The sequence below is a fragment of the Lipotes vexillifer genome, unplaced genomic scaffold (assembly GCF_000442215.2).
Source record: "Lipotes vexillifer unplaced genomic scaffold, Lipotes_vexillifer_v1.1 scaffold112, whole genome shotgun sequence".
In the NCBI taxonomy this organism is placed as follows: Eukaryota; Metazoa; Chordata; class Mammalia; order Artiodactyla; family Lipotidae; genus Lipotes; species Lipotes vexillifer.
Window position 1 is genome coordinate 1,858,116 of NW_006776285.1, and position 18,931 is coordinate 1,877,046.

Here is an 18,931-nt window from a genome sequence, read left to right on the forward strand (position 1 = left end):
CCAGACGCGCAGGCTCAGCGGCCATGGCTCACGGGCCCAGCCGCTCCGCGGCATGTGGGATCTTCCCGGACCAGGGCACGAACCCGTGTCCCCTGCATCGGCAGGCGGACTCTCAACCGCTGCACCACCAGGGAAGCCCTAGACCTATTTTTTAAACCACTATAGAATGCATAAAGAATATCATGGCTTAAATAAACACACACACAGTGAAAAATTGTTTAAATAGAGGGAAACATTTCCCTATAAGAAGTATGTCAAATGCAATTTCGTGAAATTCCAATGTTATAAAATCTATCTTAATACTGTCATTTGCTCTCTAATATTGTCAGTTATAACAAGTGTCATTGCACCCTGCCTTTCACATTTTGTTCTAACATTCAAGTGGATATTTGTCATGCCTTGAAGTTGCCAGAGTCTTTTGAACACTCTTCTGACGTTTGGGGAATTTCCTCCATTTTGAGGCCTGCTTCCTAAGGCACAAGCCAGAACTTAGCCTCCGAGATGGAGATGGTGAGTTAGTGGGTGGTGATCCTGTGTCATCATCACACCAGTGTCTCTAGACCCTGGCAAGAGTCCAGGGTCCCCTTCTCTCAGCAGGGCAGAGCCAGGCCGGAGGAAATGCTCTATCACTGTTCTTGACTGCATGCTCCTGGAGGGCCAGGCCTCATGTTCAGTGGGAGGGATAGTGTTGAGGCCGGAATGTAGAAGCAGGCCACTGTTCCCTCACTATGTTAAGTGGCAAAGCGGGTAGGGGACAATTCCATCCACTACTATCTGGGGGAGCTCCCTCAGGGGCGGTCATGTTCTTGGCTGGAACTCAGAGAACCAGGGCAGCAGGCTGGGCGAAGGCCTCCACAGGTCAGGGCAGTGTTCCCAGGGATCACAGGCATCCAGCAGGTGGCAGGGCAATGGGTTTCTCACAGTGTGACCCAGTGGGTGAGGAGCCAGTTGGTGACGTGAATGCGTACAGTCTCCTGAATGACGTAAATTCTCGGTCAAAGCTGCCTGCACTGTCTCAACAAGGGCGTGGCTGCCGGATGGTGCCTCAGTCCCCAGGCTCCCTGACGCTCCAGAACACAGAAGCCTTGGCTCTGTGGTGGCTTCCAGGTCTTGTGTGGTGGAGAATGGAGCGAAAGCCCTGGAAATGGAAGTCAACTGAGAGGACGAACTGAAATCTCTTGTGCGCAGGCAGGAAGGAGGGCACTGCAGAACAGTTAAGATACGAGAACATAAACATCTAGGTGCAAGGGAGGGTCTGGGAACAGAGAAGAGGTCCCCGGCCCTGCGTCTGAAGCGTGCCTGAAGCCAGTCGGGAGGGCGAATTGTGCCGCGCTCCCTGCACGTGGCGCCGCAGTATAGACACGGGTCGCTACAACACTTCCTGCCCGTGTGACTTGTTGAGAAGAAAAGCGGCCCATAGGGACGGGCGTCCAAGAACTCTCCTGCTGCCCATGCAACTCATTCCTTGAAGTTTATTCTACCTGGAATGAAACAAACCAAAAAACAAACTAAACGCCACTCTCTGGGCTCCGTCCCAGCACCGCCACCACTCCCGGGCGCCTCCTAAAACTTGCTGCTAGGAGTCCAGAGGTTTACGATCGTGTTTGTTTCCCGCGCCCGCGCACCTCGAAACCGAAAGTAGAGTGGCTGGGCCCGAGTTCCGCCTAAGCGACCGGAGGGTCGCCGCCGCCGCCGCCGCCGAAAGCGCGCCGAGCTCGGCTGCAGTTGCCCTGGCGGCCACGGCGGGCCAGGGGCAACAGTGAGCTGCGGCGGCGTTAAAAGGAGGCTCCGGCTGGCAGGCAGCTCCATCTCGGGCTGGGAAAACTAAGGGAGCGGCGGCGAAGGACCTTCGGCCTTCTTAAGGGCGGGCGCGAGGAGGACGGTGCAGTACGACTTGTAGGAAGAGCGAAGAGGAGATCGTGCGCCTGCACCAGGATGGCCGAGTGGTTAAGGCGTTGGACTTAAGATCCAATGGACATATGTCCGCGTGGGTTCGAACCCCACTCCTGGTAGATAGTTTTCCTCTTCTCTCATTAAAAAATTAATTTATTTTTTAAATGTAAATTTCACCGAGCAAACCGTGTCTTGTACTCAGGAATTCTGTCTCCTGGCTGAGAGAGGCGCAAGCCGGGCAAGACGCGGCCCCGCCTCCCACAGGCCAGAGGCGACTCAGCGAGCGGGCTGGGCGTGGGGCGCGGGCGCTGTTCCCCGGGCCAGGACGGGCGGTGGGATGGGCGTCGCTGCCGGTCAACGGCTTCGCGGGGCTCAGGTGGGGTTGGGACTCCGGCGGCAGCCCGCGCCGCGGGGATCAGTTCTTTCGCTTGCAGGGAGGCAGGCAGCTGGGCAGGCAGGGCGCTTGTGATACAGCATCGTAGTTAGAAAAGTGCCTGTGCAGAAAAGTCAAAAGTTCATCTCTACCTTTTCCTAGTTTTTCGCCAAAATTAATTGTATGCACACAATTCTTCCGTTAAATCCATGAAGGCGGAGTCCAAAATGGACTCTAATTGGTAATCGGCTAAGAATTTTAAAATACGAATGGCGCGGTCTGCTTTTTGTTTTTTAAATACTTATAAAAAGTGAAAGTAATCTAAAATCTAGGGGGGGCGACGTTACAAGTACAGTGGAAAGAATTTTTTTTTCAAATCACTTGAGAGTAAGGTACCAAATAGATACTCCAGTACAACCGTTAAAATCAGGGAATTAACGTTGATAATTTACTACCGTCTAATCCCCAGGCCCCATTTAATCACCAGCGGTCCTTTAAAGTAAAAGTCTCCTGTTCAGAATAATGCATTGCATTTACTTGTCACATTGCCTTAAGCTTCTGCAATCTAGCACGATTCCTCAGTCTCTCCTGACTTTCATGATCTTGAAACTTCTGAAGATGACAGGCTCATCTTTTTGTAGAACATCCGTTTGTCAGTTTGGGTTTGTCTAATGTTTCCTCTTGATTAGATTCAGGTTATGCTTATAAATAAAGCAGGGCTATCCTGGAAGTGACACTGTGTTTGCATTGTAGTCTTTCAGGTGGCATGGTTTTGGTCTGTCCTGTTACTGATCTTAACTTAGTTCACTTGATAAGGCTTTTCTGCCAGTTTTCTCCACTATAGTTCACCCTTTGTGATTAATGCATATTTTGAGGGGAAGTGCTTTGAAGTTATGTAAATATCCCATTACTCATCAAACTTTCCATTTTATTCAATTATTATGGAATAAGGCATGTAAGTGTGCACCCATGGTGTCCTATTTTAATTAATGGTTACAATCCATTTTATAATTATTACTTTTCATGCTGAAAGTGTCCCAGTGGGACACTGTGTCAGTGGGAGTCTATTCAAGGCTGACTTTTGACGTGTCTTCATCATTTTTTAGCACTTCCTTACTTCCTAGTCCAAGATATTCCATGCTTACCTTGTACGCCTCCTGACCCAGACAACGTAGAATCAGACATTTTGAAAAGAACCCCAGTTTCCTTTAGTGGAGAATGCTAGTTAGCAAGCAAGATCTCAGTACTAGGTGTGCTCATTTCTTTTGATGTGTTACTGTTCCCAGGCCCTCTCAGTAGAGAGAATCAGGGAGCATATGTTTGTGTATGTGTGTGTGTGTGTCCACACCTATATTTATCTATATATATATCTATTTAGATTTGGGAGTTCCTACCAATACTCTAATTCTGATCCAACACTATAAATTTTGTTCTAGTTTTTCTATCCATATTTGTAATTCTCAAAATTGCCCCCCGTCCCCTGCCCCAGTGTAACATCTACCTTGCTTGGGCCCATCTAATGGATTAAAATCAAATTGTTCAAGAAGAAGGGAAGAGGAAAAGAGAGAGTGTCTAAACCGTTTAGAAATAAGCATCCTGCCAGCATTGAGAACTGGCTATGCGTCAGTTGCTGTTAGACATTTGAGATGTGCAGATAAACAAGCCAGCCTCTCCTTCAAGGAGCTTAGATGGTGAGAGACAGAGATCTTAGTAAACCACATTTATAATGAGGAAATATAAACTATGCCCAAGGTGCTAAAGGAGATGTTCCAAAAGCCCTAACTCTTTCTCAGAGAGTCAGCTTTAGCTGAGAACTGAAGGAAGAGGGGTAGGGTTCAGGGAGAGGCAGGGAAGAGAGGGAGAGGGTTACAGGTGGGGGAAAACATCTTGAAACCATGCTAAGTATGGTGCCTGGAGTCCACTGAAGGATCCAAAACAAGAAGCAACGTGATTAGTGTTACATTTGAAAATATATCTATTTATGTAGAAACTCGGTCGGTCCGTATATGCTCAGGACAGGGGGGCATGTTGAATTGGCAGAAAATATTTTTTAGGGGAAGATTGTTTAATTCAGTCAACAGCCAGTTAGACTGAGCTCAGTCTATGTCTCTCTTCCTCCTTAAAAGCTGAGCAAGGGGAAGAACAATATTGACTTAACAATAATAAATTAAGTCCCTAAATTGATCTATAAATAAGAGTGTGGATTTATAAGCATATTTTAAGTTATTCAAAATGGATTTTTTCTGTTGGACTACATGCAGAACTCTGTAGGAAAAGTATTGCCAATACAAGAACAACATTGACTTCAACAATATTGAAGCTTTCCCAGTCTGAACGCAGGGACTCTTGCTAATTTATTTGTATTAACGTGTTCAAGTGCAAATACGGAACAATACTTCCAAGAATAGGCAGAGTAGTTAGATTTTTACTTTGTTCCTTTAAAACTATATTGTAAATCAAGCTTCTAGTCAGTAATAACCAGCTACTGTACTATAACAGAGATGGTAAAAGACCAGCTAGTATTTTTGTGCTTGTTAAAATTCTGACACACAGATCACTGAGATGCCACAAAGAGGGGTGCAATGATGTCTGAAAGCTGCTGGTCTGGAAACAAGAAAATCTATCAGATGGATCCTAGGGCACTGAATCACAAGTTTTTGATTGATCAATATGTATGGCCTATTTAACTGCAATCTTCACATGCCAATTTAGATGGAATCTTTTGCTTTACTATATCCTACTCGATAAAGTGTTCTATCATTGATTTCCTCTGACTAGCAGGATTCTGTAAGTGAATTTCAATTTAGTGCAGCAAACTTTAAGAATATGATTCAGTTTACAAAGTACATATCACAAGGTCACTCAGTAGGAAGAACCCAGGCTTTGGGGTCAGACAGACTTATCAACTTTCCCAGGTTATCAGCCTTCTTTCTTCATTTGCAAATAGGAAAATAAAATTTACCTCCACAAAGTGGTTGTGAGGCTGTAATACTCTTCTCACAAAAGTGGGTGTTTCGTAACTGAGTTCCCTTCCCTTTTCGGGAGCCATCATTTGTGGGAAGTATAGTAGAACTACACTGTGCAAGTAGGAAGAAATCTTACCTTGCATGTATAGACCACTTTGCAGTTTTCCAAAACGCTTATACATTCGTATCCTCCTTTGACAGACAATATCATATACCCAAACCCATTGTGCCTATAGGTAGTAGGTACAATTAGGCACAATTTTCCTTAATAAATTTGAAGAGTAATGTTTTCTTTCATCCAAAATTACATAGATAGAGCTAGAGGATATCAGTAGTTCTTAAAAATGGAAACCCTGTCCTAAAATGTAGCAGAATTTTCTCTTTTCCTTGAGAAGTAGACCTGTTATATTAGACCCTTTTTTTTTCATTCTTAAAATATTTTGAATTTCAATTTGAATCATTTGTAGGTATACCACCACTAAGCTTAGAATGATTTTCCAATGATTATTTTAACAATAATAAATTAAGTCCCTAAATTGATCTATAAATAAGTGTGGATTTATAAGCATATTTTAAGTTATTCAAAATGGATTTTTTCTGTTGGACTTCGTGCAGAACTCTGTAGGAAAGGTATTGCCAATACATATAAATAGTGACACCTACTGGTTAAATGGAGGCAAATTTGTTTGCTAAATTCTGCCTGCCTTATTCTGACTGATGGCTAATCCTGATGGCTATTCCACAGTTACTGTGTTTAGGAGCACATTAAGGCTATGTGTAATCCAGCCAGTAAATTGACCTTTGTTTTCTCTCTTTCAGTCATTAATGATAAATCTGCCATTGAAAAGAATCTCAAATCACTGACAGCACTTGCGTGAGCTGTTATTTTAATTCTATGAATAGGGCTTTTATCTCATAGCCATCATCTTTGTTTCTTTCAATAAAACATATTTTATTCAAACTCCAAAACTCACTATGAAGTTGAAGAGAAACAGGGATTTGGATTAGTCATCAGCTTTACAGAAGTCATGTCCAATTTTAGAAATCTTGAACAAGAAGCTTTCTTTGTCCTTAGTAGCAAGTTGGAATTTGGAGATCTTAATTATTCCCTTTGTTTCACATTTTGCTTTTAAATACAATTGCAGCTATTTAATGAACAAATTAATTGCATGTCACACATTTGCTAATTGTTCAAATGATATAAATGATAACGCCCCAAGTTTTAATGAGTGTGTTCAGTTACAAAGATGCCACGTAAGAATCAGGAACATAATTCCAGGTCCCTTACATCCACTCTATTACTGGATAGAGATGCATTGTGAACCACCCAGTTCATTTGTGAACCATCTGGTTTCATTTTTATCCACACAGGTTTTGATGTCTCTTGAACAACTTATCAGAGTGCTTGGCAGAGAAGCAATGATTGCACTCGGTCCTTACTGAAGTGAGATGGAAACTGCCTAGCAGAGTGTCTCTATACATTGTATGCACTATATAAATACTTGTTGAATAAATGAACAACGTTGAAGTCCACTGAGTATATTTCACAGTTCATTCTATTTATTGTACACACATTAATCTTCACTTAGGATATGTGTTTTAAAATGTACTCAGGATTTGTTTTAATCAGGCATGGTAAGACACTCAGATACAGAAATGACTGTCATGAAGGAAGAATTTTTTTATACTCACAGATTCCCTGGAAACAAGAGCCACGGCACACCATACAGGGCCACATAGGGAAGAATTAGGGTCAGTCAGGAGGCAGAGGGAGCAAGGAGAAAGCATGGGCAAGAACTTTTATTGTGGTTTTCACAGGAAGGAATGGGCAAATCAGGGTAAACAGTCTTAGGATTGGCTACTTTGAATAATTTCAGCGGGCTCTGGAGTGTAGGGGCTGCCCTGAGTATTCTGGTATGTCTAGGAATTATCTAACCCTGGGAGAAGCAGTCCCTTCCTGGTCAGCAAGGCCCCAGATGCCAGAGCATCAAGAATACAGAAAGTAAGAAAGTATAGTTAGTATGGTATGGGTTCAGGCATGCTCATACTTCTTTTTCCCTTCTCTTCCTCCTTTTTCAGCTAAGGTAGACCTTACTCATTCGGAGAATCAAGATTCAGAAGCCCAAAGAGACAAACACTTAAGTAGCTTTTGAATCATTTCTATCTGGATAAACTATATAACATACCTGTGCAATTCAAGTCTCAAATTTATCTTTTGGTTTAGGTTGTATTTTCTATACTATATGTATTTTCTATTACTATAGTGTAATGAGGCTAGCAGTTCTGAATAAGGTAACTTTTAAAATTGCATTGGAAAGATGGATTACTAAAAAGAGTGTTGCCTATTCATCTCAATTCCACAATCTCCTTTAAATATAAACACAGGAGTGTGTGTATTTGTAAAATATGCAGTGTAGGTCCTAATGGCAACATAGAACTGCGATTAGGGGTCAGATGGCCCAAGTTTTTTTTTTTTAATATATAAGTTTCAGGCGTACACCATTATAATTTGACATATGTATGCATTATGAAGTGATCCCCACCACATGTGTAGTTACCATGCATCACCATACAGTTGACCCCCTTCATCCGTTTTGCCCACCATCCGTCATGCCCCTTCCTCTCTGGTAACCCTAATCTGATCTCTGTATCTATGAGTTTGTCTTTGTTTTATTTTGTTTGTTTGTTTTGTTTTTTGATTCCACATATATGTGAAATCATACAGTATTTGTCTTTCTTCTGACATTTCATTTAGCATAATGCCTCCAAGGTCCATCCATGTTGTTGCAAAGGGTAGAATTTTGTTCTTTTTTAATGGCTGAATAATATTCCATTGTATATATAGATGTAGATAAAGATATAGATACCATAGCTTTTTAATTCATCCATCATTGGAAACTTAGGTTGTTTCCATATCTTGGCTATTGTAAAAATTGCTGCAGTGAACATACCGTTGCATATATCTTTTTCTTTTTCTTTTTTTTTTTTTTTTTTGCATATATCTTTTTGAATTAGTGTTTTTGTGTTCTTTGGATAAATACCCAGATGTGGAATTGTTGGGTCATATGATAGTTCTATTTTTAATTTTTTGAAGAATCTCCATACTGTTTTCCATAGTGCCTGAAGCAATTTACAGTTCCACCGACAGTGTACGAGGGTTCTCTTTTCTCCACATCCTCTCCAACATTTGCTATTTCTTATCTTTTCTATTATAGCCATTCTAACAGGTGTGAGGTGATTTCTCAGTGTGGTTTTGATTTTCATTTCCCTAGCAATTAGTGATGTTGAGCATCTTTTCATGTGCCTGCTGGCCATCTGTATGTCTCCTTTGGGAAAAATGTCTATTCAGATCCTCTGCCCATTTTAAAATCAAGGTTTTTGTTGTTGTTGTTGTTGAGTTATATGAGTTCTTTATATATTTTTGATGTTAACCCCTTACTGGATCCATGATTTGCAAATATTTTCTCCCATTCAGTAGGTTGCCTTTTCATTTTGATAATGGTTTCCTTTGCTGTGCAGAAGCATTTTAGTTTGATGTAGTCCCATTTGTTTATTTTTGCTTTTGTTTCCCTTGCCTTTGGAATCAGATCCAGATGTTTTATTCCTGTTTCATTCTCCTTACTAGTAATTGGTCGCTTCAGATTTTCTATTTCTTCATAATTCAGTCTTGGAAGATTGTATATTTCTAGGAATTTATCTACGTCTTCTAGGTTGTTCAATTTGCTGCTGTAGAGTTGTTCATAGCAGTCTCTTATGATCCTTTGTATTTCTGTTGTATCAATTGTAACTTCTCTTTCATTTCTGGTTTTATTTATCTGAGTCCTCTCTTTCTTTCTTGGTAAGTCTAGCTAAAGGTTTGCCAATTTTGTTTATCTTTTCAAAGAACTACTTCTCAGTTTCATTGACCTTTCCTGTTGTTTTCTTAGTCTCTAATTTATTTCTGCTCTCATCTTTACTATTTCCTTCCTTCTACTAATTTTGGGCTTTGTTTGTTCTTCTTTTTTCTAGTTTCTTTAGGTGTAAAGTTAGATTGTTTATTTGGAGTTTTTATTGTTTCTTGAGGTAAGCCTATATTGCTATGAACTTCCCTTTTAGAACTGTTTTTGCTTCATCCTATAGATTTTGGTATGTCATTTTTCTGTTTGTCTCCAGGTATTTTTTAATTTCTCCTTTGATTTCTTCAATGACCCATTAGATGTTCAGTAACATGTTGTTTAATATCCTTGTTTTCGTGTTTTTTCCCATTTTTTTCTTGTGATTGACTTCTACTTTTGTACCATAGTGGTTGGAGAAGATGCTTGATATGATTTCAATCTTCTTGAATTTATTGAGATTTATTTTTTGACCTAACATATGATCTATCCTGGAGAATGTTCCATGTGCACTTGAGAAGAATGTATATCTGCTGCTTTCGGATGGAATGTTCTGTACATATCTATTAAGTTCTTCTGATCTAATGTGTTATTTAAGTCTGAGCTTTCCTTATTGACTTTCTGTCTGGTTGAACTATCCATTGATGTAAGTGGAGTGTTAAAGTTACATACCTTTGTTGTATTGCTTTCATTTTTTTCCCTTTAAGTCCATTAATATTTGCTTTATATATGTTGGCCTCCGCTGTTGGGTGCATGTACATTTATAAATGTTATATCTTCTTGCTTGATTGACCCGTTTATTATTATGTAATGCCCTTATTCATCTTTTATTAATCTTTGTTTTAAAGTTTATTTTGTCTGATATGACTATAGCTACTCCAGCTTTCTTTTCATTTTCATACACATGAATATATTTCTCCATCCCTTCACTTTCAGTCTGTGTGTGTCCTTTCTTCTGAAGTGAGTCTCTTGTATGCAGCACATAGATGGGTCTTGTTTTTTTTTAATCCATTCAGCCACTATGTCTTTTGATTGTCAAATTTAGTCCATTTTCATAAAGTTCTTATTGATATGTATGTTAATTTCATTAGTAGTTTTTCTGACTATTTTTGTAGTTCCTCTCTGTACCTTTCTCTCTTCCTTTATGTTTTGGTGGTTTTCTTTAGTGTTATGTTTCTATTCCTTTCTCATTTTCTTTTGGTTATTTACTATAGGTTTTCTCCTTGTGGTTACCGTGAGGTTCACATATAACATACTATGCAAATAGTAGCCTGTTTTAAGTTGGTAGTGACTATAATTTGAACACATTCCAAAGCTTTATATTTTACCCCCTGTAATGTGAATGTTATTCTTCTTCATGTTGTCCCAAAGGTCCCTTAAAGTATATTTACTTTTCTTAATTCTTTTTAAATTTTGCTGCTCTGTCTGGGTGAGTTCTATCGCTTTGTCTTCCAGCTCATTGATTTGTTCTTCTACCTCATCCAGTCTGCTACTGAACCCCTCTAATGTATTTTTCTGTTCAATTATAACTTTTGTTTGGTACTTTCTTATGTTTTTTTTATCTCTTTGTTGACATTCTCACTGTGTTCATCCATTCTTCTCCTGAGTTCAGTGAGCATTTTTATGACCACCACTTTGAACTCTTTATCATGTAGTTTGCTTATCTCTGTTTCATTTAGTTCTTTTTCTGAGTTTTTTGTCTTGTTCTTTTGATTGGAACATATTCTTTTGTGTCCTTATTTTGCCTAATTTTCTGTGTTTGTTTCTATATATTAGGTAAATCAGCTCTCCCAGTCTCAAAGGAGTAGCCTTATTTAGGAGATGTTCTGTGGGGCTCAGAGGCACAATCCCACCTGGCCACAAGAGCCAAGTGCTTAAGGGGTGTCCCCTATATGGGCTACATACACCCTCCTGTTGTGTTGGGGTGTGGCTATTGCTGTGGCATGCTGATGGACTGGGCTAGACCCTGGACTGGCTGCAGAGTCTGGCCATGGCCATTCCGAGTATTAATCCCAGCTCCAAACCTTATTAGCTGTGTGACTTTGGACTGGTTATTTAGCATCTCCAAGTCTTTGTTTTCTCACCTATAAAATGGGGTGATAACAAAAAGTACCTATCAAATGACTTGTTGTGAGAATTAAGTGTGATGTTGATAAAGTGCTTAGGAAGTGCATGGAGTGTAGAATGATCAAGAGATTAATCCATTGTTATACTTCAGTGATTCTTACAAAATGTGAATTGATTCTGCTGTAGGAAATACATTGTATTTGACATAGAAATTACAGCAAAAGACACAATTTTTAAAAGACATGAAATTTTGGAGAAGGGCTTAGATTGCATTCTTCTGATTTGCTCATTAAACTTCATTTTTCCATTTAAAATCTTCAAATGCCTAATTTTCCATCATCAGCATCTCTTTACAAACAAAATTCCCAAAATTCCTTTAATAATTTGTATGTTAAAAAATAGCACAGAGGGGGCTTCCTTGGTGGCACAGTGGTTGAGAGTCCGCCTGCCGATGCGGGGGACGCGGGTTCATGCCCTGGTCCGGGTGGATCCCGCGTGCCGAGGAGCGGCTGGGCCCGTGAGCCGTGGCCGCTGAGCCTGTGCGTCCCGAGCCTGTGCTCCGCAATGGGAGGGGCCGCAGCGATGAGAGGCCCGCGTACTGCAAAAAAAAAAAAAAAAAAAAAAAAAACAAAAAGAGTCAGGACACAGACAGTTAAATAGTCAGGTGGTGGTAAACACTGAAAAAAAAAAAAAAAAAAAAAATAGCACAGAGTTCTAAACTCTTAAGTTTTCAAATTCATGCTAAGTGAAGTTATTGTTTTCTCTTGAGTGTCACACCCACTGGATTAGTCACAAATAGCTATATTAAGGATGTTGTTCACATTGCTTAAACACTAGCAATTCTGACCCACCCAGTTCAGCTATAATTTTAAGAGCAACCTGACAAAATTTTTTTTATTCCACATAAGAAAAATAAGAAGCCCCTGTCACTTGGAACATATGCAAAATAATATATAATGTAATGCTTTTAAGTGTGGAAAAGTGCTTCATACAGTATAGCCTGGCATTCAAGTCTATTACTATGCAGGAGAACTCTTTTACAGTGATTCAGTGTAATGCCTAATTTTATTGGTGCATTACAAAGAACAATATGTAAAAGCTACATAGAATGAAATTTTAAAGTGGCCTAATGAATTGAAATTACCTCAGTAATGTACTAATTGAATCAATTAGTCAGTTTCTTTCATGCTGATTTTAGTCTCCTGTGAGTAATTCTCAGACAAAAATGAGATGGGGATGAACTTGGATAATTCTGGATGGAGAAGCCCTTTAGGTGAATCTGGGGTGAAGAGGATCCCTCCCACTGGATTTCTCTATTCTGCTTCTACATCTCAGTACCATAAGCCATCCCAATGCCTGCTTAGAGAATACACAGCTACCGCTGCCTTTTGCCCATGTTTTCAAAATGTCTAGAAAATTCTTGTGGAGAAATATCAGCACTGGAAGCAGGGCAACCTCTAGTTCCAACAGAACAATTCATTCATTCTATAAGTATTTTTTAAATGACTAGAATGAGCAATGCTATGCTGGCTGCTGGGATACGGCAATGAATAAGAAAGACAAGGTCCTGTCCTCATAGAGCTTACATTTTATTAGGAAACATAGGCATTAAACAACTAATTACAACACTGATTTTTTTCACAGTCACAGTTTCCTTCTTGAACTGTGGGGCACAGTTCAGAGTAGGAGAGGAGAAGCAGAGACCTTTCAGAGAGCAGACAGAATGTGAATGGAGGATGGCCCATAGCCATCTGCCCATCACCAGGAGAGAGCCTGGATTCAGCCCACAGAAAGAAAGAGAAAAAGAAAGAGAGAGAAAAGAGGGAGAGAGGGAGGGAAAAGAATGGGGGGGGGCGGGAGAAAGGAAGGAAAGGAAAAGGGGAAAGGAAGAAAGGAGGAAGGATAAAGGTACCCAAGACCTCACTTGAATTCTTGCATCCAGTTGTTTCGGAATCAGCTCCACACTCGTGTTTCCAAGTTAAGACAGTAAATTCCTCTTTTGCGTATGGATGTACACAAGTTTGTGCTGGTTTCTTGTTATTTGAAGCTAAAAGTGTTCTGACTAACATAACTTTTAAGTATTGGTATAAATTGAGTATCTTTTTGAATATCAAAGAAGCAAAAAATTATAATATTTCAGAAGGTGAACGAGTAATGGCTTCATGAGATTTAATCGTGGACTTGTTGAATATTAGAGTTCGAAGGGATTTACTTAGACAAAGCTTTCAATGAGGCAGAAATAACCCACTGACCACTCCTGGCAGATGTAAACTTGTCTCTAAACCAGTGGTCCTTAACACTGATTACAGTGGTCCTGGAGGACATTCTGGAAGAAAGTAGGGCACTTGTGGGTTGTCATAATAATTTTGTGGGGTCTACTGCCATTAGGGAGGGACCGGGGGGTTGGGCATGCTGCAATGTATGGGCGTTCCACACAATAAAGAATTATCCTTCATCCTGCAAGATTTTGGAATGCCTAGCAGGCTGTCCCTGTAGGTTAAAAGCCTGTTTACCTGAACCCACAACCTAAATCCATTTTTCATATGAAACATAAAATGTTTTTGCAAGCTTTCAATATACAGTGCACTTTCCAAGTTCACAATTACATGTAAATCAAGGGAACATTATATTTTGTTTTATTCAGAATTTCTTCAAGAGTTAGTTTCCCTTTTGGAAAACTCACATGACTCACAGCAAGAGCGCTGGTGGTATTTGAGTCACTGATTCCACACACCTGCATCAGCATGTGTTTGTAGCTGTTGTACTTCTCATGATTCAATGGGCTCTGTCTTCCATAGTCACACTCTAGCCCTTACATACTGAGGTATAATTTAGAGCCAGAAGTCTTCAACCTTCTCAGTCATCAAGATAGGCCTTTCTGGTGATGTTCACTTTTACAACTTGGATAAGATGGTTTTGGACAGGTTCTTCACTGTAAAATTAATTACTAAGTATTTTATACTTTCGTCCACTAGTATTAGCCTCCATTGATGATTTTGTTTGAAAAAACTATTACTATGATCTTTTCCTATGTCCATCAGTCCTTCTATATTTCTTAGTTGGCATTCTACTATAAGATAGACTTTTCTCTTCTCCCTCACATATTAATTCATTTATTTATTTTTTATCACTATGGGCTCATGGATTCCTATTTTATTCAATTAGTTATAATCCATACAATCAATACTAAAATTTCACTGTTGAAATTTTTAAAGATTTGGCCAGTGGGAGCCCCATCCTGTTGGTCTCTTCTCCCTGACTCTCTCCATACCTGCCAGCCAAGCGGACCCAGTCTGCTTGCTCTGGTCATGTTGACCTGACACCCTTGCCAAACCTGGCCCATACCTGTATCCCAAGCAGCTATGAATCTAAATGATGAACTTGGCACAGCTCTTTTAATAACTTTTATTTCAGCTATTTTTTTTAGGTTATTGAGATCATATTGAATTTTGATTCTGTCATCCAGTGCATTCACTGTCCCTCCTACTTTTCAGTCACCTAAGCATTTAATACGTTTTATATTCAAGTTGTTGATAAAATCTTGAACATAACAGAGCGAGACTTTCCTGCTATTAGAGATATCCTTTCCAGGGGGAATTGATACATTAATACACATCTGTGTATGTCATCTTTCAACCAGCTCCAAACTTACTTTTAATGATTATCCAGTTTACATTTATTCATTGTGACCACAAGAATATCTTGAGATATTTTTTTCTAATGGTGTGCCAAAATTAAAATGCACTCTGTCTATGCATAGTAGTGACCTCATAAAAGATAAAAATTGTGTTAGTTTGACGTAAGATGTTATTAATGAACCCATGCTGGCTTCTACTGCTCGTTGCTTTCTTATCAGAGGGGTTAAGTAGCTTGCTCAAAGTATTGCTACTAAATGAAGTCCTGGAATTTGAATCCAGGCTGGTGTATCTCTCAAGCCTTGCTCTTTTCACAACATCTCCATCAGTTTACATGGAGATGGGGAAAGGACTTCCTATTTCTGCTTTTACATTATGCTACTTTAATGAGATTGCCAGGGTACAAGTCTTGGCTCATAGGCATGCCCAGTGGCAAGACAAGGGTTAATGTAGGACCCAGGAGTTACCACTGTCTCAGGTCCCTGGTAAGTATATATACAGGCAGCTATTATTTACAGTTTTTTAATCCCTTCCCAAGATGTCCTACTGAACTTCCCATTTGATGTATAGATTGAAACCTAACTTAGAAAAGCAGGTGTGTGTCTCTTTGATTAAAAGCCAAGCATTTCTAAAACACAATTGTGAAACTGAATTATTTGCACGTGTGAAATATTTACTCGACATTATTTTATCTCTCAGAATATCAGTATTTCAAATATAGGTCTCTATGTAGCTTTTTAGTTCAAGAAAGTTAAGAATTTTTTGGTTGTTGTTTACTTCCTTTATAACACCTTTAATCTAAGGCTCACAGCTTAGAAAGGCTCACTATAGCTTAGAAATGCCACAAAAGCCACAGACATACCCATACCCACGTACTTGAAGAAGGTGGCTTTGCCTGACAAAATAAAAAAAGAGTAACAAACAAAAATCTCCTTAAGTACTAGGAGTGATCTATTGAGGCTTTTTGCTGGATATGGTAGAATGTTGTGTGCAAAGATCACATTCTTGAGGTTGTGGTTGTGTTAAAGGGGTAAGAACAGAGGAAGAGGAAAGATTCTGAACAAAGGAAGATTTAAGTTGACTAGTGGGGAGAAAAATCCCCACAGTGGAGTCTGTAAATTCAAGAGAAATGGTGGGAGTCCTCACTGGAATACTCAGAGATGAACTGCACAAAATAACAGAGACCCTTCTGTGGGGAACCATCCCAAGCTGGCAGCTTCTCAGACAAGTCTACCCACCAGGACCAGAGGCATTTAAGGCTCTATGGCTCTCTCAGCTTCTGTGTAATGGGTCCCTGCCTACTGCCTCTCAGGAAAACGGCCCCTAAGTCCTTCTAGTGCAAGGGATTCTCACAATGCTGTGTTGCACCTGAAACTGAGCAAGCATGAGGACCCTTGAAAAGAATCTTATGAGCTCATTGATTTTATCCATACAAATATCATTTTTCTACACAAAATCTTTATACAAAGGAACATTTCCATTCCCTGTCATGATCTAATAAATCTAGGTATTTTCTCAAGGTTTTATTCACTGTTCAGAAAACAATATTGCTGACACTGCTTGTTGTACCCCTCCCCACACATATTCTTCACATCATCCACAGTAATTGAAGCGCAATGTTTGATGGAAAAAGAACTGCCTGGAATAAAGATCACATTGTCTAACTTCTCTCTTAACTGCAAGCAGCAATGTGAATAATTGGCCAGTGACTTATAATTAGAAGTGTTACTGGAAAGCTTCCAGGAAAACATACTTGAAAGATTGTGTAAGCATCATGCCCTTTGCCTGCTCCTGGGAACATTAATTTGATGCTTCAAGCATCATATTGGACCATGAAGATGGAGGTCATAGCCCAGGACTGGAAGAGAAGTCAGCTAGAGCTTTTTTCCTGAAGCCTTAGTAGAGTCTCCATCCCAACTCTGGACTACGAACCTTCAGACATCCATGAAGACTGAAATAAGCTGTTATTTGGAGAAGGTTTCTTTCATCTGTAGCCAATGCTAGTCCTACCTGGTATTAGTACAAATTAGTATAAATATTAGTATAAGAAAAACGTCACTGGGCTTCCCTGGTGGCACAGTGGTTGAGAATCCGCCTGCCGATGCAGGGGACGCAGGTTCGTGCCCCGGTCCGGGAAGATCCCACGTGCCGCGGAGCGGCTGGGCCCGTCAGCCATGGCCGCTGAGCCTGCGCGTCCGGAGCCTGTGCTCCGCAACGGGAGAGGCCACAACGGTGAGAGGCCCGCGTATCGCAGAAACAAAAACAAAAACAAAGAAAGACGTCACTGACCATCTCCCCATAATAACACTATAGCTTTTTCTTTTTATCACATCTCCTCTTAATCCTGTTCTGAAATAATGACATACAGTCTAAAGGAATTGTTAAATTTTCAATTTGTCTACCTGAGTATTGACTTAGAAGAGAAATACATGCTTAATTTTTTTTTTTACTTCTAAGTAAAATTATGATATACTAATATTAAGGTGCCAGGCAAAGCAGACAGCATCCTTTGCATATTTTAAGTTTCTTTAGGACACTAAAGGAGTAAAAGAGTCTCTGAAAGTGAAAGCTCTGGTCCCATTAATGTGTCCCTACTCTCTGGATCCTCCCATTCTCTGCTTCCCCAAGGACCCTCAGATATATGAGATCAAAACTCAGGAGAGAGGCAAGCTAGAGATATTAGATGAGAGTCATCAACATATAGGTGACAATGAAAGCAAAGGGCTGAATCCAATTATTCAAGAATAAAGAGATGAGTGAAAAGAGGGTCTCTGATGAAGTTCTGCAGAAAGTTCACATTTAAGTAATGGGTAGAGAAAGGGAACGCTACAATGAAGACCGTAAGAAGTGGTCAGAGATTCTGAAGGAAAAACAAGCAAAACAGAAAGGACATTATCCATGTCTTTTGTTGATTAACTGGTGAACCGTGTCAGCTTCTTGTGATCTGGGAAATAAGATATGAATGGATAGATGGTTACTTGGATGTAGCAACTAGGAGGTCATCAGTGAGGACTGATGGAAAGAGCAGTTTCAGGTGGAGAGAGGTTCAGGCAGGAGGGGGATGAGATTCTGTGCATAGACATATCCAAGGCTACATCCAACACACAAGCTATTGTGCTCAATGGCAAAGTCAGTTGTTTGATTTTTTAAAAAACTATTTATTTATTTGGCTGCGCCAGGTCTTAGTTGTGGCACGTGGGATCTTCAGTTGCAGCATGTGGGATCTATCTAGTTCCCTGACCAGGGAGGGAACCTGGAGTCTTAACCGCTGGACCACCAGGGAAGTCCCAGTCAGTTGCTTGATTTATTGGACTTTTCAAGTACTTGAAAGCACATTAAAATTTGTGTGCAGGCTCAACCTTTGTTGGAGGAAAAAAGAGAACTGGAAAGCAGCTTTTCTGGAGGGCAGATCTTTTTTATGGCAGGCACCATAGTGCTGCCAAAGTGCCTGGTTGGGGCTTCTGGAAAAGGCAGGGAAGCACTAATGGCCACCACTAGGTTGAATCTTCACATCAGCCTTGAAAGGCATTAGAGATCTGAGCAACTGCTCCACTGTATCCAAAATTGGGCAATTACCACAGGGAGGGAGGCTGAAACCTGGAAGAGAAGAAGCCAGACCAAGAGCCTGAGAAACCGACTGGCCTTTTGGGAACTAGAATTAGGATGGAAATTTGGAACTTGGAAGACTTTCTGTCTTTTTTCCCATTGTTTGTATTTTTTATAATTATTTTCTTTTTGCAAAAGCTTGGTATTTTGTAAAGTTCTCTAATCATGTAGAGCCAGTTTCTTCTTTTTATCTCTCTTTCTCAGTGCCTAGCCTTATCATGTGCTAAATATATTTCACCATTTTATTTACTTCGGGCTGAAGTGTTGACACCATTATGTGACTTCTCCACATCCAACTCCAAGCTGCACATTTCAAAGATAAATCACTGTAATTATTTATTCTCTTGAAAAGGAGCAGAAGGTGGAAAAGCCAAACTAATATGCACCTTTAGCCCGCCCAAATGAAACTCTGGAACCCGATTGCTCTGAACCCTTAACTTTTGGCTCCCTAGTTCCAGATGCTCTAATAGTCTGAGATAATTGAGGTTTGTGGAACAAGTTGGGAAATTTTACTTATTT

At 40.2% G+C, this 18,931-nt stretch overlaps 1 non-coding gene and 1 pseudogene across 1 annotated transcript; one reads left to right on the forward strand and one right to left on the reverse strand.

The window, feature by feature from the left end:
- The first annotated feature begins 1,929 nt into the window (after window positions 1–1,929).
- On the forward strand, window positions 1,930–2,012 carry TRNAL-UAA (transfer RNA leucine (anticodon UAA)). The gene has a single exon. It is a non-coding gene; the product is annotated as a tRNA-Leu (tRNA).
- Window positions 2,013–2,066: 54 nt separating this feature from the next.
- The window catches only part of LOC103087709 (single-stranded DNA-binding protein, mitochondrial-like), a 37,740-nt pseudogene continuing 20,875 nt past the window's right edge, over window positions 2,067–18,931 (reverse strand).